We start from the raw sequence: 25,048 nt of genomic DNA, 5'->3' as shown, positions 1-25,048 counted from the left end.
CTGTTTTCTGATTTGGCATCCTTAATGAAAGACGTAGTTCTACGTCAAAAAAAAACATGTACTATCGATTGCTCTCCGTCTAGAGCACTGAAACTGGAATACTGAACTTCTTGAATATCTAAGTAGTTTTTCAGAATCTGCTAGCAAAATTACATTTCTAACACAGAATGAAACATCTCAGCAGACACAGAACGGTAACGGAAAATCCGAACCGAACCTATTATTTGGTGGCTGCGGAGGCGAAAGCAATACCATCGAAACAAAAATTCAACTTCAGTTTTTCACCGAGGAATACAACACTCAACGTTGAAAAATATTTTTTCAACACGAAAGCAATGAAATCACGAAAGTTGAATGATCAATTGAAAAAATCTCAAATCAGTCATTCACGATTTATCAGTTATCCAAGCAGCAAGGCTTTTCTCTAGGCCTAGGTCTTTTTCAAGGCCAGAGGCGAATAAACTGAGAATGCTTAAGCTCTCTACAATTCAAAACAACATCCTTACACCAATAAATCCAAACACACTCCTGAATTCAACGAAGCTCTCTTCAGGCAAACATAAGTGTTAAATAGATTTTTAGAATGCATGGAAAATGCTTAAATAACTTTTTAGTCGAATGTTTTAGTGGCCCTGAAAAGGACCAATGGGTTTGTGTTGTTTTGTGCACGCGGCTGAAAATGGTTGATTCATGATTAATTCTCGCGGGAACAATACACTCAACACATTCAGTATATATCGCGGGATTTTTCCCGTACTACATACAGTGTGGCTGCATGCGAATATATATTTGTCTCACCGTTATCTATTTGAAAACGCATAGGGGAACTGGGGGGAGTGTGGTTACCCTAAGAACCATGCCCATTTCCTGTGTCGACATACCACTAAAATTCCCGTTCTTCGAAGAATATTGTAGCTCAACTTGTTATAGTTCAAGATAGTAAGCGGTTTTTATTATAAAAATTGAAAATAGTACATTTTTCATTATTAGAAAAAAAAAACTTGGGAAATCGAACATTTTTTTAGTGAGGAGGTAAAGTGGTCGCTTGTGGGGGGCAAAGTGGTCACTCGCACATATCACGCTAGAAGGGATAATTTTGCCAAATTTATTTAAATCATAATTGAAATAGTAGGTACATGGATGAAATGAGCTAGGTCTATTCACCTAGAGTCGTAATTGAAATTTTCTCATATGTACAAAAACGTAGTGGGAAACACATAATGTTTCTCATAATGAAGCTTGGTTTTGGTTGGGGTGGTATATTTTTCCTGGATCAAAACCATAAAAGGGACCCCTATAGTAGCAGAAAATGATAAGGTAAATCAGTTTTTGAAAACAGAACATTGTCAGTAGTAATCCTCCACTGACCATTTTGCCCCCCAAACAACGAAATTCGAAATATGCGAATAATCGCTGAAATTGAACAAAATATCTGTTCACCTCTCCTAGAATATGTGAGCCAAACTGTTGATTTGTCGAAAATATCAGGTCAAATAAACTAAATTTCACTAGCAATTCCTTGAATTCGAAACGCACAAAACCACGGCCGAATGTCTACCGAGTAACATGCGACAACTCCATTGAAGTACAGGGTGATTTAAAAGTCATTAAATTCTTCAAACATAAGATGACTATCAATACGGTGTCAATAGTTATACTACCAAACAAGCAGGTGACCACTTTACCCCACGTGACCACTTTCTCCCCACTACCCCTAACGCATAAAATCAACAGTTCGTACAATCTCCACGGTATAAAAACCGACGACGTGCCTCGTATTTAATATTTCTCTTCTGCTTTGATTCCGCTCTACACTATGCTTGCTTCTTGCATATTCTGAAGATGCATTCTGTGGCGAAAAAAATGTTCAACGAAGTAGCAAAGATGGACTTTCGAGCAGGTACTCATATTTATAGATTTTTGTGATTTTGAAGCGATCAGTAAACAACATTATTCATACACCTATTACCTTTCAAATGAAGTGATTGACATACCACTTTGTACAACTGACAAATAGATGTTAACACTCGAGCCTTTGCATCCCAAACGTAACGCTTTTGATTTATAAATTTTAAACCTACATCCCAATAAAGATGCATATATGATGTGATGCAACAATACAGAGGCACTCTTCACCAGACGGCATGCAAATCGATGCGGTGCCCCACCGAACAAAATTGCATCATGCAGTGCGATATCTATCATTCATTCTTCCTTAGAATCGAGCTTAACTATTGTGTGCGACATCAGCATTGACAAATATTGCTGTTTGAGAGGTGGAACGAGACGACTTAAATAATGATGATGATGTTTTGAATTATAGAGGCTATTCAGTTCATCAGACCATTTGTCTCTAGCCTCGAAAAAGACCAATTTGGAAAACTCAACAAAAAATTCAGCCGTGGAAAGGTTATTCGGAAGACTCGGTAAAAAAAGGTAATGATTTCATGTTCATATTTTCATATCAATATTTTCATTTTGACGTGGGACTACGTCTAACCAGAATATATGGGGGGTAAAATGAAAACCTAAACACAGAACATGCAGGAAAAAATGCAAGATTTCGAATGCTCATAGCTCGAACATTTCTTAATGGATCGGAAAGATGTTTGCATCAATTGATAGGGAATATTTCTACGCATTTATCGCAATTAATAAAATGTTATTTTTCATCAGATAAACAATTGAATAACTGTATAATATTAGGCGTTATCTAAACGCCCTAACTGCCTCGTTTTGATTGGCGTGATATACGGTTTTCCCAACACAGCCATCAAAACCAAGCCGCCTTAGGGAAATCGGCATTGAAAATACATGGAAGTATGGGGACTTTTGTTCCCACCGTAATGTGTTCCCTAACAGAGATTTCAAAACTAATTCGCCTGGGGGGAAATCGGCATTGCAAATACATGCAAGTTGGGGGTATTTTTGTTCCGACTAAAATGTGTTTCCCTACCACAGACTTCAAATCCATGGAGTATGGGGAAATTGGCATTGCAAATACATGTAAGTCGGGCATTTTTGTTTTGATTGATTTGTGTTTCCCTAACACAGACTTCGAATCCATGAAGCGTGGAGAAATTGGCATTGCAAATTCATGCAAGTCGGGCTTATTTTGGTTCCGACTGAAATGTTTTCCCGAACACAGAATTCTGAACCAAGGGGTCTGGGGAAATTGCCATTGCAAATTCATGAAGGTCGGTGGTATTTTTGTTCCTACTAAAATGTGTTTTCCTAATACTGATTTCAAAACCAAGGTGTGTGTGGAAATCAGCTTTGCAAATAAATGCAAACTACGAGTACTTTTATATTCGCTTGCCTTTGTGCAGTCTAAAATATGTTTCCCTAACACGGTCTTCCAAACTTAGGAACTTGGAAAAAAAAGTGCAGACACTAGAGGCGAAAGAACTTTCAAGTTTGAAGCATATGTAGTATAAAAAGTAGAAGTTGAAGTTGTTGATTCATGCAAGCCGGGGAAACTTTTGCACCTCCATATTTTGTTTTGCACTCCGAAAAGCGTTTTCCTAACACGGATTACAAAAGCGGGTACGAACACACCGCTTTGGCTCGGTTATTCAAGATTGCATTGAAGGATATGCTTCCATATGTTCTGCTCACTGACTACGCATACTATTTGATTATTAGGAAAAATGTTGATAACCATTTGCTGCGATAACGCCTATTGATTAAATAATATGTGTTCGACGTACATATCAGAATCGAAAATGAGCGCCTGAAGTTCATCAAATCAAGCAAATTAGCGTTTCGAGAAGTACGTACACTTGAGAGTTGCAAACTTCAGAGAGTGAAATAAAATAATCGTTTGATAATTCTTCCGTTCACCTATTTTGTCCAAGGCATCATACCAAACGGAAAAGGACTGCCATTAAATTTACTTGTAACGAAGAACATAATTTATCACAATGCATGAATTCACCTTACATGGCATTTGTTCATTTTTTTTTTACTCACAAAGCAAATATATTGAATTCAATTGAATTCGGAAATTGTTTCATTCACTCAAAAATTTAAGCAATACAAACAATTGCTAAGCTAACAATACAAATGATTGCTAAGCTAAGGTAGTCCCACGTCAACCTTGCGGTTATATCATAGATATAACCCACCCATTTTTTTTTATTCACTAATATCGACAAGGATTAGCCTTAATGATCGGATTAAATGTATTTAATAGATATTATTTGGTCGGGCGAGTCTAAGTTCGAGCTGTTTAACAAGAAAAGGCGCTCCGAGTGTGGCGGACGAGTGACGAGAGCCCCCAGGACCGGCATCTTCAACTGACTATGAATCACGGTGGTGGAAGCATCATGGTGTGAGGCTGTTTCTCGTAGGTTGGGGTGGGAAACTTAGCACAGGTAAACGGTATTATGACCGCCGATGGTTACATTGACATTTTGTGCGAGAACCTGGAAGAATCCATACTGAAAATGGGACTACACCTTCCAGCAAGATAAAAACCCGAAGCATACTGCGAAGAAAACAGGAGCATTCTTGCGATCAGCCCAGATCAAACCAATAGTATGGCCACCGGAAGCCCCGACTTGAGTCCTATTGAGAATTTCTGGGCGATTTTGTACAACAAGGTGAACTAAACTGACGTTACGAATAAGCAAAACTATTTTGCTGCGTTGAAGAGATGGACCCACAACATCTCTGGAACCTCGTGGAGCCAAAGCATTGTCAGTTGGTTATCGAGACCAAAGGGGGTCATATTTAATTATTTGTTTTTATTTTTTTTTTAATAGACCATGAAGTGGATTTTTATGTATACCCTTAAAGTGCCCATTTAGGAACAAAAGTTTTTTTTTGTTTTTTTGAAAAATGAACGGTTCTGAAACGGCGAAATGGTTTACCTACTTTTACGTAGTATTGACTGAAATACCGAAAAGTTTGAAGAAGCTTTAATATCGGAACACTTCGATTGCGAATGGTGGTGGATTTTTTTTTGTCACTGTATTAATAATTCGAATCCAATTCAATTAACCCCTCCCAAGGTGCAAGCAAGCGAAAATAATCAACCTTCGTGCAAGTTAAGTAACTTTCAAACCCACAGCGGCGACGCGTCTGGTTCCGTACTCACGGTACAATGACTCATCGTCCAACTACTCCACGCCACAGCGTGATTATATTCGTTTGATGGTTCACTTTAGATTCCGGCTCGTCTCAACCGTGCGCTGTGGTTGTTTGGGTGTGCACAACCCACGCAATGTTTACACTTTTGTATGCATCTGTGCTTACCGTCGCATTCATCGCAACCTGAGATACCGCAACTATTGCAACATGGTTGAAGAGAATCGACTCCTCCCAACAATTCCTTTGTGGTTTCATCAGATGTTTACGGAGTGACTAATGGATAACGACGCAAAGCGTATTAACCCAAGAAATCATTCTCTCGAAGCTCGTCAATTCGATGTTAGAACTCAACAACACCTTTATACTAGACAATAGTTTCTTTTAGTTCCTAAATTTATGACCGTAGCGAACCCGTGAAAACCCTACCGAATCGACATAAATCAATTTGACCACGAAAATTGGAGAGCAACAAAACCGCGCCAATCAAGCAGAGCGCGCACACGTTCCGTGTCGCACTCAAGGTGGTTGGAAACCCCCAAGACGTTAAGTGCCGAGTGTTGGGGCGGTTATTTGCATTTCCACTCGGTGTTTACTCAACCCTGTTGACACCAGCTGCGTCAATTCACGAGAGCCGGTAGAATTTATACCCCGAGAAGCAGAACAAAAGGTTATCACAGAAATATTCTTCATGATAGACGGACGGAGGCGCATTGATTAGACCGACTGATTCATCTGCGGGGCGCCTTGACTGGAGTTTCTGTCGAACAGAATAGCTCTTGAAAATGAATTCTGAATTTCGTTGAGCTCATTATAATAGCAGAATTGCATAATCTGATCGATCAAATCGTAGACACGTTATCAGGTCTTGCTAGTTCGAAAAGTCGAACAGTACGCTGTCTGTCTGAGATACTGTTGATCGAAAACGTATAAACAGATGATTGTTATTATACTAATTGTTGCTACTAGGAACTTGATCGAATTCCGAATGCTCGATCAGTAACTCGTGCACATGTATGTTATTACACGAGTTACTTCTTGTTGTATATTGCACTCAATTTGTGAATCCTGCTGTGTGTTGTCGGCATTCGATGGTTTTGGATAAAATTGAAATCGTATCTGCCGCATGAAGAAGCTTTAGCTCGATTTAGTGGTTTCATAACTGAATGTGTTTTTCCGAGGAGCACCATTTAAAATTTGGACCTTCAAAGCTAATTTTCCGTTAGACAGACTCTACGATTTGAGCAACTTGAGAGAAAAGCTTTACCGTTAGGTTGTCGGTCGAAAAGGCTATGAATTCATTGGAGAAAAAAATTGTACAAAGTATTTCAATGGAAGTTTTATTCAGAACTTTCTTAATCTTCTCTTCTTCGTTGAAAAGCCGTCGGAACCGTCGGAAGTAAATTAACAGAATGCTTTTCCAACAAATTTCAAAATGATGTCAATAATATTTAAAAAATGTGTTTCTAATTAACCCTTTCACTATAAAAGACGTTGAAATACCATCTTGTAATATACACTTTGATTACATTCTATTTAAAATGTAAACGATGTGATATTGGACGCTCGATGGTTCGACGCATCGTGTAGTCGATGGATGAACTACGAACCTCCAATTTCGAGCGTCGAATATTCGCGTTGGAAGGTAATCCGTTCGTTGTGGGTTACCTTTCAATGCGAGTGGCACGAGTCCAAGGATTTTTGTCATTCGCTCGATTTGACGCTCGATGGCATTCGATGCACCGCTACATAATTCCTCCGAATCTATCTTCGACAGATTGGTTTGTTTACAAGTTGTAGATGAAGATAGTTGAATGAAGATTGTTTCGTAAAATTAAAATATGCGCAAAATATTGAAGTTTAATAATGTTGATTTCAAGCATTTTTGTTTTACAGTCCGATATCAGTATAATTGTTACGGCAGCTATTTCAATACTCGTATACATTCGATTGCACTGTGATCACGCGTATTCTAGAGCTTGCCACTCAGAATGCATTCAAGGCGTGTTATTTGGCATAGAAATCTCAACTAAGTACTAATAAAAATGACGCAAGTAATACTACGTTGAGACGGCGAAGTTCCTCTAGGAACGTTAGTGCCATTGAAGAAGAAGAAGATACATTCGATTCAAATACTCGCCGATTGTTTGAACCGAATGCATTGGATCGAACATTCACTTCGCCGTTTATGCGAGCGCTACACGATTCGTCCAACGTTTCACTCGAATGTTGGACTCAAACATTTGACTCGATGAATCGACAAATGTTGAGACGAATGTGCTGCTACACGGTGAAGTGAATGTTCAATTCAATGCAATCGGTCCAAACAATTCGCGAGTATTTGGATCGAATGTTAATTGTTTTTCTTTACCATCAAAAACGTTAGGAAACTGGTTGACGATGCGAGTATAGAAATTGCTGCCGTAGCAATTGCACTGATATCGGGCTGTAAATTAAAAATGCTTGAAATCAACATTTAATTGCAATATTTTTCCGAATATTTTGAATTTTATGAACCAATTTCATAGTTCCTTCATTTAAAACTTGTAAACAAACCAATCCGTCAAAGATAGATTCGGACGAATCGTGTAGCGGTGTATCGAATGTCATCGAGTGTCGAATCAACGAATGACAAAAACTCTTTGACTCGTGCCACTCGCGTTGGAAGGTAAGTTGAACAACGAACGGATTACCTTCCAACGCGAATATTCGACGCTCGACATTGGAGGTTCGTAGCTCGTCAGTCGACTACACGATGCGTCGAATCATCGAGCGTCCAGCATTCGAGGGTGTTCGTAGCATCGTGTAGCGCTGGCTTTAGCAGCGATTCATTGAGTCAAATGTTTGAGTCCAACATTAGAGTCAAACGTTGGACGAATCGCGTAGCGCCGCATAACATCGATTTGCGTCTGTCAATATTGGTAAAACATGTTTTGCATAGATTATTCCGATCGTGTATTTGTAGCTTGAGACAGAAGACACATGTTTTCAAAATTTTGAACGTTCATTTTCTATAGCCGCACAGAGAGTATTGCTTCGGATTGTTTAATTTTTGTCGATTTACTCAAACAAACAACTCAAAATGCCAGAAGGAAGTGTTCTAAGTGATCAGAGAAAGGATTGATTGAAGCCCATGAGGAAGACGGTGTTTCTATTAGAGAAATCGAACGAAGACTCTCAAGACCTGATAAGGTTATAATTAAGTATCCAATGGATCCAAAAAAGTATGTAACTGTCCTGCGAATGCCGGAAAAATCAAAGCTGTCGGTGATGAAAGAAACATTGTGAAACATGCCTCAAATTCCACCATATCGTTATCTATATAAATAAAAATGTAAGCCAAAATCTTTTGGTAAGCGGAAAACCCGAAGAAGGGATGGTCCGATTTTAGCCTTCTTTATTTCGTTGTATTCGTCTCTTCCCGTAGATCAATATAGCGGAGAGAAAAATCGGAAAATTCGGAAAATTGAATTCCCATATGTTCTACAACTAGCTAAGCGTTGTTAGTCCATTTGATGTTGTCGCTAACGAAATTAATTTTTGTTCGGAAGTGGAAAACGATTTTCAGACGGAATAACGCATTCCTATATCTTCTATCTATATAAACAAAAATGGAAGGCCAATGTGTTGGTGTGCCCTAAACCCGAGGAAGGAATGGTCCGATTTGAGCTGTCTGTATTTTGTAATATTCTCTGTATCAAACATGTATTCCATGCAACGGAGAAACATGTTATTTCCAAATGCTTGAATAATAGTGAACAAGAATTGTGTCTGAAAATAATTTTATATTATAAGGACGAATTTTTGTAGAAGTACTACACAATTTATAGTAGAAGGAAATTGTAAAGGGTCAAAGGGTAAACAATCAATGAAGAGTTCAGTGATTGGACTGACTAACGTTCACTTAGTAAGAAAACGTGGATGTAAATGGATTTCTGTCTTTCTGTCTGTCTGATTCTTACGGACTCGGAAACTATTGAACCGATCAACATGAAAATTGATATGTAGGAGTTTTTGGCCCCGGGGAAGGTTTTCGTGATAGTTTGAGACCCCTCCCTCCCTCTCTAAGGGGGGCTGCCGTACAAATGAAACAAAAATTTCTGCATTACTCGAGAACTAAAGGGCGAACACGAAATTATTGCGACACCGAAAATGTCATGCCAATTTTCTTATAATGTTAGAATCAGACCAAAATTTTAGGGTAGTTTTATACATATATTTACTTCAAAAATCAAAAGAAAAGTTGATCGATGGAGCCTTGAGTGTAAAATTGAACGCATTTTCGCTTGATGCCCTCCATCAAAGTATTTACAGTGTCATCCGGTACCAGTTTCTCAGTTTTTTTTTCCACTTTCTTAACATGTCTTTGACTGCCTTCTTGCTCTTCCGAAATTCCCGTTTCATTATTGCCCAGTACTGCTCCACCGGGCGCAGCTCCGGACAGTTTGGCGGGTTCATATCCTTTGGAACAAAATTGACAGAATTGGCCTCATACCACTCCAGGACACATTTAGAATAGTGACATGATGCCAAATCTGGCCAAAATAGCGGAGCTTCGTCGTGCTGCTGCAAGAACGGCAAAAGGCGCTTCTCGAGGCACTCAGATTTGTAGATCACGCCATTTACTGTGCCCTTTGTCACGAAAGGCTCACTCCTCAGTCCGCAAGAGCAGATGGCCTGATTTTCTTCTTCTTAAATTTGTCGTCCACATCGAACTTGCTCTTGGCGGTGAAAAACTCCAACCCCGGAATTTGCTTGAAATCGGCTTTTATATACGTTTCGTCGTCCATCACACAGCAGCCATATTTTGTCAGCATCTTCTCGTAGAGCTTCCGTGCCCGAGTTTTAGCCGCCGATTGTTGCCGCTCATCGCGGTTTGGGAAGATCTGTATCTTGTATGTATGTAGTCTAGCTCTCTTCTTTGCATTCTGGACGTAGCTCTGCGACATGCCGATCTTTTTAGCCAAATCACGGCTTGAGACGTTGGGATTTGCTTTAATCATCCGCTTCACCTTTCCCTCCGTCTTTTTGTTCTCCGGTCCCGGTTTTCTTCCAGCTCCTTTGCCGTGGTCCAACGTCAACCACTCCTGGAACCGCTTCAACACTCTGGAGACGGTTGAATGGTGAATGTTCAACATTTTTCCCAACTGCCGGTGCGACAGGTCAGGAAATTCCAGGTGTTTTGAAAGAATTTGTTCTCTCGACTCGCGTTGGTTCACCTCCATTTTCGTTGAATTGAAAAACACGACTTCGAGTTTGACAGCATGTAGGCAATACACATCAATGAAAAAGTGTGCAAAATTTGGTTGATTTTTACCCAATGGTAAAAAAAGTTATGCCCTGTTGAATGTGTCGCAATAATTTCGTGTTCGCCCTTTAATCAAGCAAATGAAACCAAATTAAGCATATGTAGGTTTTAGGGTGCAATAAATGTTTCTATGATGGTAAGACTCTCCACCCCCCTCTCTAAGGGGGAGGCTCCCATACAAATGAAACACAAATTTCTGCATTACTCGAGAATTAATCAAGCAAATGAAACCAAATTTTGCATGTGAACGTTTTAGGGTGCAATAAATATTTCTATGATGGTTAGACTCTTCACCCCCCTCTCTACGGGGGGGCTGCCATACAAATGGAACACAAATTTCTGAGTTACTCGAGAATTAATTAAACAAACGAAACCAAATTTGGCATGTGGAGGTTTTAGGATAATAATATATATATAATAATATATAAATATTTCTATGGTGGTTTGACACTACTTCCGCTCTCTAAGGGTGGGGGTTGTGGAGGTTTTAGGGTGCAATATATGTTTTAACGGTGGTTAGATACTACTCCCTCTTCTCTAAGGAAGGGGGGAGGTCTGTCATATAAATGAAACACAAATTTCTGCATAACTCGAAAGCTAATCAAGCACAATTTGGGATGTGAGGGTCTTTGGGTATGAGAAATGTTTCTATAATGGTATGACACCCCTCTCTCCTCTGGAATGGAGAGGGGGTCCCATAAAAATATTACACATATTTCAACCAAAAATATTCCAGCCAAACATGACATTTGAAAATTTTCGAAAAACTCTGAAGAAAAAAGGGAAAATTCGAAAAATCAAATTCCCATATGTTCTACAATCACATAGTGAGAAGTGCTGTTCATTTGATGTTGGCCCTAGGGAAATTGATCTTTGTTCGAAACTGGAAATGGATTTTAATGTGATGAAACACATTCCTATATCTTCTTCTATCTATATAAATAAAATGGATCGCCAGATGTGTTGATAAGAGCAGAACTCGAGGAAGGAATTGTTGGATTTAGGGCTGTCTTTATTCTATCATATTTTCTGTATAAAACATTTATTCCATGCAGAGTTGCAAAATCTCACACTCACTTTACTGACAGCGCAAGATATTGAGACAACATCAAAATCAACCACCAATTCCCCTGCAGTTCATGACAAATGAACCAAACTTAATTCCATGCAACCGACACTCCGTCACGTGGAACATTTGGTTTTTGCATTATTCCCCACACTCATTCGTTCCACTGTCTCACTGAGAATTTCCGCCCGAAATTTTCATACGCATCTTCGATCAGCTGACAGTGGAAGGGAACAGCATTCCATACAAGGAAATATCATCTCACTGACACCGCTTCAGACGTTTAAACGCGTGTTCGTGTGTGTTTTCCTAGTATGTTTCCCGGTCCCATTTTTGTGCCGCTTATTGCACACACATCGATGGGCAACGGCACATTTGAGTGCTGAGTTTATGGGTGTATGACCCAAGATGATGAACTATAGGTGTTTCGTTCTTGACACTTTCAGGACATGACGTGAGACGAGTAGCGAGACGTAACTTTCAGAATTATTTACTTTTTGTTTGGGTGTGTGGTTATGATTTCAATGTCAACTCGCTAAGGAAAATAATTGAAGGAAAAAATAAGCAAATATATATTCGTGGAATATAGTGCACAACCTTCTTTTGCTCTAGCCAATTACTTGTAACGGCCCTTTCCGGATCTCCTTCCCGGTATATGCATTCTCCTCCTCCCTGAGCACAATCCACAGAGCCACAATCAGCGTTATTTTTTGTCACTATCGCCGTAAGCTGATAGTACTCTTTTCCCCGCCGATGGGAGCCAAACAGAAGTACATTTTGCTTGGAAAGAAAGGCGAAAAGATATACTAAAACATCCTTCTGCACTGTTATGATTCGACAATAAAGCGCGAGCAGCTATTTTGCCAACGAATGCATTTGTCACCAAAAGATACGACTTGTTTTGTAAACAAATTTGTTTTTTCACGAGCAATGGCCGAACAGCAATTTTGACATTGCGGTCCACCTATAGTACAACGCCTTGGTATGACCAACGAAAATTTCACCAGGACGCAATGAAAGGTGATATTTTCGGCTTGAGCATTCACTGACATCGAGAATGAACTGATATTTCTGTTGATGGAACGAAAACTATATCAAAACAAACGAGATGGTGAGCCAGCGGTCATAGGCACAGCGGCACCGCGATAGAAAGAAGTGAAGAATGTCGGTGGAGATATTTTGCACTGATAAAAATTGCTTTTCGATTTCAACATGTTCTTTCGAAATTTTGCATCCTTGATTCCATGTAACGGAGAAACATGTTATTTACAAGTGGTTGAAAAATCTTGAACGAGAATTGTGTCTGAAAGTAATCGGATATTATAATGATGAGTTTTGTTAGAAATACTAGGAATTTTATAGTAAAAAGTAAATTCAACGGAGACGAATAAAAGATCAATCAATGAACAGTTCTGCGATTGGATCCATGAACTTGTTCATAGTAAGAAAACGTGAATGTTTGAAGGTATTGAAGGTAAAAAACAATTTTTTGGCGGGACAAAGTTTGCCGGGTCAGCTAGTTCCTAAATAAATTCACGCGCCCCTAGCTTCGATTCTGGGACCGAAAGAGGTGTGTTTTCTGAGCCAAGATGATAAAGCACGTATTGTAATGGGCAGTAAGCAGGCACCGATTAATGCATCTCGAATATCGCGTTAATCTACCTGATCATGATTTTGTCATAGCTGCTAAACATAAGCTTATTTCGTCTGTTATCGCAGAATGAAAAATAAGGTTAGGCCACCGCAGTGGTCCAATATACATTGCAGTTCGTTCGGGAAGGCACAGTTTTCCGAGCGCATTTTCTCATGGGTTCGATTTTCAAAGTATGTGCGAGCTGCCCGAATTTGAGATTATTCGGTACCAAGGAATAATCAAGCCAGTCATAATAAATAATGTGGACGGAGGACCAGACGAGAACCTACGTTTTAAAAAGGTCATACATATGTTCGATTCAACACTTTAATCAATGGAATCTTGAAGCAATATTCGTTGCTACAAAGGCTCCAGCACGCAGTGCATTCATCAGAGTTGAACGTCGGATTATCCCGCTTTCCCGGGAGTTAGCACTATCAATACTTCCTCATGATCATGATGGATCTCATTTGGATGAAAACTCAAAACAAGGGACCTGGAATTGGAAACTAATCCTTTTGAGTATGCAGGGGAATCGTTAGCTGATGTGTGGAATAACCTAGAGATCGGTTAATATCTCGTCAAAGCAGAATGTATTGAGTTCGCCCAAATCGATGAAGCGGAACTTGTACGATATTCAGCTGAGCGGTTTGCTCGTCACGTAAGGACATCCCAAGACCTTTTGTGATTAGTGAAATGTAACATTGCTACATTGAACGAAGGAGTAGTTACTTTTGTGTAAATCAACATCAATTTATACAAGCCCATATTTCTCTCAACTAAACGCCAGATAATTTGAAGTACCAGATGTGAGCATTAATTTTCCGTCTCAAATTTGATGAACTTTTAGAAAGTTCTTCCGAGGTCACTAATAGCACATATGGAACTTTCGTATGAAAATTTGATTCCGACCTGGACAGATATCTGATTTTTTACGTGGATATTCTCATTACTTAACACTAAACCTACCATTGCATTACACATTTTTGCTATTGCTTTATATTTTTTGTTACATTTGTGAATGAATAGAATTAATTGTATTGCGGACCATCCAAACGAGCTAACAGTAACCTTTCCAAGCTACAGTGCTATTTTGCGTGTCAAAAATTGTAATTTCATTATTTTGCTAATAATTGTATTTATGAGAATGATGGTATGCCACGTTTCTCAATAAAACTAGATGAATCGAGTCATTGTTCACTAACTATTCATAAAGGGTCACTTGACCCGCTGTGGTAGTAATAGGTATACATGAAGCATCGGTAGGTTTAGTGTTAAAAACTGCTAAAAATTTTTCAAACGACTTTGCCTTTGTGTACAGATCAGCGTTACGCAAATTAAGAGGGGACCCCTGTCTGGAAGGTCGAGAAATGATGAATTTTCGTGATTTTTTTCGAATGTTAGGAAGAAAGTAAAGTGTTCGGGTATTTTGGTTATTGTTTAAGGTATATTTGAAGATGTATTTTTCATTTTTTGAGTGCACGAATAATGCACGAGAATTTTTAAAAATTTAAATATTGCCAAATTGGCGGTCATTTTTGTCAAAAATGAGTTATTTTTCATGAAAAATAGCTGTTTATAAGTCATAAAAAAATCGAAAAAATGAGATATCAAAAAACGGCTATGTAACGTTTTAGATAGCTCATTTTTACATGCTGATAAAAATTTTCAATCGAATCGATCGAGTAGGTCCTGAGATATCGATACCACCAGCTGAGAAAACATGGTTTCGAGAAAAACACGTTTAAAAATTCGTACAGCAATACTATATTCCTTGAGGTGACCTCATTCTTTTGGCTGTAACTTTCCAACGAAATCAAATATCGAAAAATCCTTTTAGTACAACATTTCAAAGGACATACGCTTCTCAGAAATGCAGAAAACAATAATTCGATTTTTGGTTTTTCTTGCGTTACTTATTGTTACATAGCGGGAGAGGGGAGAGGGGGTCCAAAAACCGCATTTTTAGTGTTACGTAATTTGTGTACCACGATCGTTGTTTTTTCCTATGTTTTTGTACAAAATTCAATCATTCTGTTTTTAAACAGCCAACAATCTTTTTAAATGACAAGAACCTCAATTCGGACGGTCTCGTTTGTTTTCAGGATACTGACGAGATCTTTGTAAGGAGCCGGAAATCTTCTCATCCCGTATATTTGAAAGATTGTGGTCTTGTGTGTAAATTCGGAAGATAGGAGTTGAGAACAAATTGTAGAGCGGTTAGAGAGCTTCCATTTGATTGATAGAAACAATCCAGTGTACGTGGAATTTTCTTAATAAAATTAATAATAACACCTTAAAACCACAAAATTTCAAGGTTTTACTTACAAATTGTTACTTAAATCCCATACTTTAGATGTGTATTAAATTTTGGAATGAAAGCAACAGAATCGTCCTACTTGTTGAAGTAGAGTTCGCTAACTCTGTTATTGTTGAAGTTCCAACATATGCCCAGATGGATTTTTTTCATCAAATAATACGCAAAAATAATGGATTTCCTTTCCCCAACATAATATGATTGAAGGGTGGTATTTGAGATTCTAAAACCTGTTCACAAGTCTAGTTGAACCGAGTGCGATACATGGTTGGCTCTTACGAAACACAAGCAATTCACAGCCACTCAACAGGTGTTAATACGGGCAAACATCATCGCTAAATTGCTGCAAAATTTCACTACCATCATTTATAGCCCACGAAAAATTGTGTTACGAATTTCGTCGTCAGCTGCCAGCGGGTTGGTATGCATATCAAGACACGAACGGATACAGGAAATGAAGGGGGAAATGCGTACCAATGAAGCTCCAGCAGTGATAATGAATTCAGAAAAAAAAGTAACCAGCACACTTTTTTTTTTTTTGTAACAATGCCTACCTGCCAGCTGCAGCGGATGATGATAATGGAGCAACGGATATCGTAAAGGCGGATATTCAAACGAATAAAAAACAAAGCTTATTTCACGATGAAGGAAGAACACCGTTCTCCACTTTGCCGTTGTTGGTTAAAATAAGTGTTGCTTTTTGCGAGCGAATTCAATCTCCCTTCCGACATGGCGAACTGGGATGTAATGTGATACTCGATATATGTTAATTTGTTTTATCAATTTCGAATATGACCAAGCATGCCTAGAGAATGTGGCGTATGGTAGACTCTTTCGATCTGTAACAACACAAATCACACTAATGGTTCGATTTTAGTACCGATCGTTTTTAGAAACATGAAATTTTGGCACAGAACCAAAATTGAACAGTTCCATCTGTGAATTCACAGTTTTACCCGAACATGGACTCAGGGAACCATGGTCAATTTGAGGTAAATATTTCCAACTTCTCCTTTGTCTTAACTCTTTTACGGATGGTGGCAACAAAATTGTCACCAACGATTTTTTAAACGGTTTTATTTAGCTTGCCCTGTAGCGCTAACCCACATTAATAGAAATTTGACCCTCTTCCTGTTGACCGATTGATCTGAAATTTGGAACACACTGAAATTTGGATCTTTGTAGTCATTATAAAACTGCGTATTTCATGATCTTGAAAATCCAAGATGGCGGCCGCTACAAAATGGTGGATCACATATTTTCTCAAAATCTCATCAATGTGGGTTTTCCAAAACCCCATCAATATGGGTATCAAATGAAAGGGCTTGACTAGTAGAATACGGTTATTCATGAAAAATGCAAATCCAAGATGGCTGCCACTACAAAATAGCGGACTACATATTATGTCAAAACCCTATTATTATGGGTATCAAATGAAAGGGCTTGACTAGCAGAAGACGGTTATTTATGAAAAATGCAAATCCATCAAAATCCTACAAAATAACAAATTATGTCAAAATCTCATTAATATGGGTATCAAATGAAAGGGCTTGACTAGTAGAACAAAGTTATTTATGAAAAATGCAAATCTATGATGACTGCCACTATCAAATGGCGAGCTGCATATTTTCTCAAAACCCGATTCATACGGGTATCAAATGAAAGAGCTTGAATAGTAGATCACAGCAGATCATGAAAAATCCAAACCCAAGATGGCCGCAATCACAAAATAGCAAATTATTTTATTAAATGGTTTTATTAAGCTTGAACTGTTCGTATGTATGTTTGTATGTCTGTAGGGTTGTCTCACATTAATAGAAATTTGACCAATAGGAACTGACCGAATTTATAAAATACCTTTATCTCTGCTGTCATTTTAAAACTGTTTATCTTGAAAAATCCAATTTGGCCGCTGCTTCAAAATAGCTGATTCCATGTCATCTCAAAAAAAAAGTTTGATTAAGATATGTGTATCAAACAAACGAACTTGACTTGGAGAACACACTATGTATTTTCTGCAATCCACTCAATATCGGTATGAAACGAAATTTTTTGACTGATAGAATACAGTACAATGATTTTATTGTAGAGAAATATTCTAATGAAACAGATAATGTACTAAAAACTAGAAAATAAAAAAAGTAAAAAAGCTTTTTAAGTTAAACGGTTTAATTGTGATTAAACATAATAATGTACTAAAAGCTAGAAAATAATTGGGCAAGTAGCAGTTAGCAGTTATCACACCTCCCCTTCAGACTAGACTCTCCTAGACTAATAAAGGATAGGTGTGATAACTGCTAACTGCTACTTGCCTAATTATTTTCTAGCTTTTAGTACATTATTATGTTTAATCACAATTAAACCGTTTAACTTAAAAAAGTTTCTTTACTTATTTTATTTCCCTTCTTTAACAATAAATTACCAGTTCTGGCCTCATGTGGCAACTAGTTCTGATATCTAGCAACATGCCTGATTTGTTTGAGCGCGAAACAATGAAACACACTATTCATGTTGGAGTCATTGTCGTGTCAACAGCTCCCAATTTAACACCTTCGTCGCCCATAGCGATTCGGTCGAGTTCCTTGCGGGGCCCAAATTCAACTGTCGGTGCGCTAGAGAAATAAGCAGGCAACGATAATAATGAATTCGGGTTCGATTTAGGACTACTTTTCTGTTGACTCCGAATGAAATCAACCGACTGCTGATTAGAAAACTTAAAAAAATAAGTTTTCAGTCAATTATACAGTGTCTGAAATGATAATAAAAATTAAATTTAATCGAACGTACTTGCTTTATGTACTATATTCGATCGCGATGAATAATTACAATTTTATTGGAGAATATGGAATATTCTGTTCAATCGATTGCGAAGATTCTGTGAATATATCATACTGAGAACATGTGTCACATTTGTGGGAAAATAATCGCCATAAACTATATCACATTTGGCAACTCCGATTTTCCACGTAATTCGTTTTCATCGTTCTTTGCGCTTGGTAGTTTTTTTTTTATCCAGTTCATTTATTTGTAAGGCTCAATCGCATAAGCTTTGCGGAGCCGCTAATTCAAGGTTTGTTTATACAAAGTTTTAACTAATTTCTATGTTTAGTAGGATTCGACCGAATACTCGCGGTTTACTCGAGGTTAAAAGGGCAACATTTTTGTGGGACGGGTCAGGTTGGGGATATGGATATGAGGTATCGTTGTCTCAACCGAGGGTTGCCGCACGCACTGTAGCATTGTGCATAATGACCAGGGATAGCATCTGGTGTTCGACTAGCTGTCGAGGGTGGGCGACGGTGAGATGGGGGGACAAGACAAACAAACTAATAACGAAAAAGAAAAACACAAAAGCATTAAATACTTATACTAGACCGTTTCACAAACATATAGATCAACTGCATATAGCAGATGTCGCGAGTTCCCAACACGTCTCTAACAGGAACATAGGGTTGTCTTCCTTGGACCTCAAGGGCATTCAATAGGTACTCTCTGGCTGCGTAATTATCCGTACATTGCCAAACTGCGTGATCGATGTCATCGTAACCGTTTCCACACCGACAGACGTTGCTTTGAACAAGATTTATTCTGTGGAGATGCACATCTAGCGAGTAGTGGTTGGACATTTTGCGCTTGGTAGTTAAAAATCATCTAAAAGAAGAAGCAAGTTGCAAGCTTTTTTTCTGAGAATGAGAATAATAATTGCGCAACGCGGAGAAGCCCCTGTTTATTCCAAAAAACAATATGTTATGTTTTTTTTAGACACACGTGTTTTTTCATTCTTAAAATGTTCACCGGACGGCGGCGTAATAGTAAATTTGAAAGCGAGGATATTAGTAACGACGAAATAGTGCGAAGCGTTAGAAGAAATATTTCGAGTATTATCTCATCGAGTTCCGATTTGGATATTGAGGAACTATACGCAAGTGAAGACCTGGACGATATGTTAGAAGAACTTTTTATAGACGACATAAAGATATTGATTTTTCAACAGTACATTTTAAAATATGATTTTTCACAAATAAGTATGTTCTACTATTCAAGCCATTTCGTTTGATGCCATATTGATGAAATGAAAAAAAATGTCCCATTTTGTGATGGCGGTCAATTTGGATTTACATTTTTCATAAATAACTGTGTTCTACTAGTCAAGCCCTTTCATTTGATACCCATATTGATGGGGGTTTGATAAAATATGTAGTCCGCCATTTTGTTGCGGCCGCCATCTTGGATTTTCAAGATTATATAATACGCAGTTTTATAATGACAGCAGAGATAAAGGCGTGCTTCAAATTTCAGATCAATCGGTCAACAGGAAGAAGAATAAATTTCTGTTTATGTGGGACAACCCTGCAGATAAACATACAAACATATTTACAGTAGTGCTCAATAAAACCGTTTAAAAGTATAGTATAAAAACTATATTATTATGTTTTTGATTTTTTGATTATTCTTCATAACCCATATTTACATTTAAGTGCCCATTCTATCAAATTCCGTTTAAAAATCCTATTCAATTTGAACGAAAAAAGTGTCACCCACATCTGGGTGACGGGGCCTCCCAGGAAATACACCCGTCACCCAGATCTGGGTGACGGGGCGTTCAAAGTGTTAAAGCAGCAAGAGCAAATTTTCCGAAAAGTCATTGAAAAACAGTCAATTTGTTGATGTTTTCAATACATATGAACTATTTAGGATCTGCTGCTTCTGATCATGAGATTTATTAGTAGTTTTTGATGAAACTAATATTAAAAATTCAAATATAAAACCGCTAGACGGGCAACTATCTTCTTCTTCTTCAATGGCATTAACGTTCCTAGAGGTACTTCGCCGTCTCAACGTAGTATTACTTGCGTCATTTTTATTTGTACTTAGTTGAGATTTTTATGCCAAATAACACGCCTTGACTCGTTTGATCTATGACAGCGCGGTTCGCGCTCAAACGAAACCCATCCCAGGTTCCACTATTCGTCGAAGGCCTCCCAATCCATGGTGGGATGGCCAGTGTTCCAAGCTTTATGGAGATAAATCGAATGCATTTAAAGCTTTTCGGAAACGTGGAACCATTGAGAATTTTCAAACGTATTTGGACCTTGAAAATCAATTTAAAAACTTGATCAAAGGGAAAAAACGTGCTTATTGGCGAAATTGGGAGGTTTATCACGAGAAACGTCAATGAAAAAATTATGGAAAGTGGCTCGAAACATGAGAAATCGCTCTTCATCCAATGAAAGCGAGGAATATTCACATCGATGTATTCAGTATTCTTGGACATAAAGGGGGCCTTTGATTCTGTTTCAATAGAGGTTTTGTCAGACAAATTACACTCTCGGGGTCTGCCGCCTCTATTGAATAATATGTTATATAATTTGCTTTGTGAGAAACATTTGAACTTTTCTCACGGAGATTCGGCAGTAAGTCGGGTCTCTTACATGGGCCTCCCCCAGGGCTCATGTTTAAGCCCCCTTTTGTACAACTTCTACGTAAGCGACATTGACAATTGCCTTACACAAAATTGCAGCCTAAGACAACTTGCAGATGATGGAGTGGTGTCTGTCGTAGGATCAAACGAATCCGACCTGCAAGAATCCTTACAAGATACTTTGAACAATTTTTCAACCTGGGCCATTGGGCTAGGGATCGAATTCTCCACGGAGAAAACAGAGATGATGTTTTTTTCTAGGAAGCATAGACCAGCAAAACCAAAGCTTCAACTTTTGGGTAAACCGATCACTCATGCTATGTCATTCAAGTATCTTGGGGTCTGGTTCGACTCCAAATGTACTTGGGGGGCCCATATTAGGTATCTGAGTAAAAAATGCCAACAAAGAATAAACTTTCTCCGTACAATTACCGGCACCTGGTGGGGAGCCCACCCAGAAGATCTTATAATGTTGTATCGAACAACTATTCTCTCAGTGATGGAGTATGGCAGTTTCTGTTTTCAATCAGCTGCCAAAACACACCTCATTAAACTCGAGCGAATTCAGTATCTTTGTCTCCGTATCGCGTTGGGATGTATGCCCTCAACGCATACCATGAGTCTCGAGGTGTTGGCAGGCCTACTCCCACTAAAAGATCGCTTCAATTTATTATCTCTTCGGTTCCTCATCCGGTGTAAGGTTATGAACCCATTGATGATCGGAGATTTTGAGCAGCTGATCGAGCTAAATTTTCATTCTGGATTCATGAGCTCATATCATGAATTCGTCTCCATGCAGGTTAATCCTTCTTCGTATATTCCCAACCGTGTTTGTTTTCCTGACTACATAAATTCCTCTGTGCATTTTGATCTGTCCATGAAGCAGGATATCCATGGAACATAAGACTATCTTCGATCGAGGATCGTTCCAACGATCTTCGATGCAAAGTATGGGGATATCAATTGTGATAATATGTACTTTACTGATGGGTCCTCTATGAATGAGTCCACAGGATTTGGAGTGTTCAACGAATTTTTTAGCACCTCACACAGTCTTCAGTATCCTTGCTCAGTGTATATTGCTGAATTGGCAGCGATACACTGGGCGCTGGACAGCGTCGCCTCACGACCTGTTGAACACTATTACATTGTAACGGATAGTCTTAGCTCTGTCGAAGCTATCCGTTCAGTGAGGCCGGAAAAGCACTCGCCGTACTTCCTTGAGAGAATACGAGAAATTTTGAGTGCTTTATCCAGACGCTGTTATGTCATTACCTTTGTCTGGGTCCCTTCACATTGCTCAATTCCGGGTAATGAGAGGACTGACTCATTAGCAAAGGTAGGTGCAATTGAAGGCGATATTTATCAGCGTCAAATCGCCTTCAATGAATTTTATTCTTTAGTCCGCAAAAATACCATAGTTAACTGGCAACGCAAATGGAACGAAGATGAATTGGGCCGGTGGCTCCACTCGATTATCCCTAAGGTTAGCCTCAAACCATGGTTCAAAAGTCTGGACTTGAGTCGGGACTTTATTCGCACCTTCTCCCGACTCATGTCCAATCACTGTTCGTTAGATGCGCTACTTTTTCGTATTAATCTTGCCGACAACAATCTTTGTGTTTGTGGCCAAGGTTACCACGACATCGAGCACGTTGTTTGGTCGTGCGAGCTGTATCTTGTCGCCAGATCGAATTTAGTAGTCACCCTTCGGGCCCGAGGAAGGCAGCCCATGATGCCGGTGAGAGACGTGTTGGCTCGGTTAGACCTTGATTACATGTCCCAAATATATGTATTCCTTAAAGCTATCGATCTTCGTGTGTGATTGTCCTTACACCCTTAGTTTTTCCTTTTCCTTTGTGAGAGATCGGATCCCTTCTTAAGAATAAGATGAAATGTAAATACATATTAGATATAAGATAGGTTTAAGAATTGAGTGTGATGAGTGTGATTGAGAGTGTGATTGAGAGTGTGAGTGTGATCATTGTCAATATATCCTCATATCCCCTCCTTTTCCTGAAGAAAATATGTCACCCTTCTAAACTCGAGTCGACCGCGAGTAATCGGTTTCCTATATTATTAACATTAGAATTAAGGAAAAATGTTTATATACTAGTAACAATACAGTAAGGAGTTCGGCTCCTTTAAACCTATGTAACTGAGCCTGTAAAAATAAACGATTTAAATAAAAAAAAACACGCCTTGAATGCATTCTGAGTGGCAAGCTCTAGAATACGCGTGATCACAGTGCAAGTCGGAGGAAATTTCTTTGACGAAAAATTCCCCCGACCAGAACGGGAATCGAACCCGAACACCCGGCATGTTAGTTATGACGCTAACCACTCGGCCAAGGGAGCATAGGACGGGCAACTATATTGCCACCAATTTTTTAAAATGATTTTAACTGTTTAGCGTTTTGGAAAAAATGTTTTGTGTATTTCAGCATGTAAACATGTCGTTTTATTGTAGTTTGGGTTGATTACATGGCTAGTTCTCACGGCCCGTTAAAGAGTTAGAGTTAGATTCTGTTCATTAAATCTTGATGAACATTGATGTTTGCATGCGGGACAGTTATAGTGCGGGACAGACCCCTGTTTCTGTCTATAGCGATGATTTGCTAATGAAATTTCGTATCAAAAGAAATTCGATCGACTGTTTCAGCTCTTTGCCAGTAGGGGCGAGGGTTCCTATAAGAGTAGCATATGAAATTATCTTCAAAATAGTAAAAATCTCTAACAAAACGTTGCATACTTGACCTAGCTTGGCCCATTTTAACTGTACTAAACGAAGCCTTTATTTACATGCAAACATAATGTATTTCACATTATACAGGGTAATTTTCTCAGAGGTTTGTTTTGCAAGCTTTTATTTCTGACCTGAGCTGAGTGTCAAAAAACCGCATTTTATTGTAGTCATATCAGTCAAGTGAGCAAACCTTCAACCCTCAATTTCGCTCAAATGTTACACGTTTTGATCGTTATGTGACAAGTTCAAACAAAATAGTGTTTCGAAATCTCGGAAATAATGCTTGAAATCCTATTTCACTAGATGATCAATTTTTTCATAGACGCAATTATATTGTTATCGACAATTTGCAAATTGTAATATACCGGTCACTCTGAACTGCACAACAAAAAAAAACAAACCAGTTGTGCAGCTCTCGATGAGATAATTCGCAATACAGAATGCAACAAAAAAAAAACCAATCAATTATTTGTATCTACGAAACACTGCGCCACATGAGAAGGTCAACATTGCAGGAGTGGTTTAGCTTGAGAGTTCGTATGTGTCACGAATACGAATGACGCCAGGCGTATGTCGTCTCCTTTAAAATACAAAAACAGCGCCCACAGTGTCGATCGTTACCGGAGGTCACCACCACTCAAAGCGGATCCTGTTGTATTGACATACAAAAAAAAGCACGCGGCGACCACTGACGAGAGCATCCCCAGTTGATACCACAAATTCAACGCCGATCGAGCGAACCCAAACGAACGTATCACATATTACGTAAACCAAATTCACGCTGAAGGAGAGCCATGATTCAATTCAAGCGTTACTCAACAACTGTAACTCCAATAAGCCGCAACCCATCCGAGTGTCGCTTTACTTTCATTTTCTTTCCTATCGCACTGCTAGGCTTCTGGTACAGGGCTTTTCTACCGTTATAGGTTTCCGCTGAGGCTATTGAATAGCATAATGCGTCCGTTTGCTTCATTGTTACTGATTGTTTCGAGATGAGAGAGGAAAAGCCCATATGATGATCATCCGGGTCATTTAGGTTGATCATGTAAATCACGCAATCTCTCCGTACGCTCCGTACTTTGCGTCGATCGCAAGGGTAGGCTTTGGTGGGTCTAACTTTGAACCTAACGACACGACACAATTGTTCTGTTGTTTGGGAATTTCCACAACAAAACTCTAGGAATTACCCAACGCATTTAATTCACTAACGCCATATTGCAAGCACGTACTTTTTCAACTCTTCGCCTCCTTTTATCCGTTTCCTCAGGTGATTTTCGCGTATTCCACTGTTTCGCAACCGCTTTAAGTTTTACTCCTGGATAGGCACAAAACACTACCGAACGAATCTGTGAAAACGGCGTCTGACCGCTACGAAGTACTCCGCGAAACTGATCGCATTCGGGAGCCCCATAATGGTATTTACCCAAACCGACGACCCGCTCGCGTTCGTAGTGTTCGAGATCGGC

At 38.9% G+C, this 25,048-nt stretch overlaps 1 protein-coding gene across 1 annotated transcript in view; it reads right to left on the bottom strand.

Moving 5' to 3' along the window:
* LOC129776578 (serine protease inhibitor 88Ea-like) overlaps window positions 1–25,048 on the bottom strand; it is a 29,607-nt gene extending 4,559 nt beyond the window's left edge. The window contains exon 1 of the mRNA XM_055782300.1: window positions 24,812–25,048. The gene's annotated coding sequence lies outside the window, so the exon portion shown is untranslated. The remainder of the gene's footprint in view (window positions 1–24,811) is intronic.

This window comes from Toxorhynchites rutilus, chromosome 3 (assembly GCF_029784135.1).
Source record: "Toxorhynchites rutilus septentrionalis strain SRP chromosome 3, ASM2978413v1, whole genome shotgun sequence".
Classification (NCBI taxonomy): domain Eukaryota; kingdom Metazoa; phylum Arthropoda; class Insecta; order Diptera; family Culicidae; genus Toxorhynchites; species Toxorhynchites rutilus.
The sequence above is the reverse complement of the archived record's forward strand: the minus strand, read 5'-3'. Positions and strand labels throughout refer to the sequence as shown.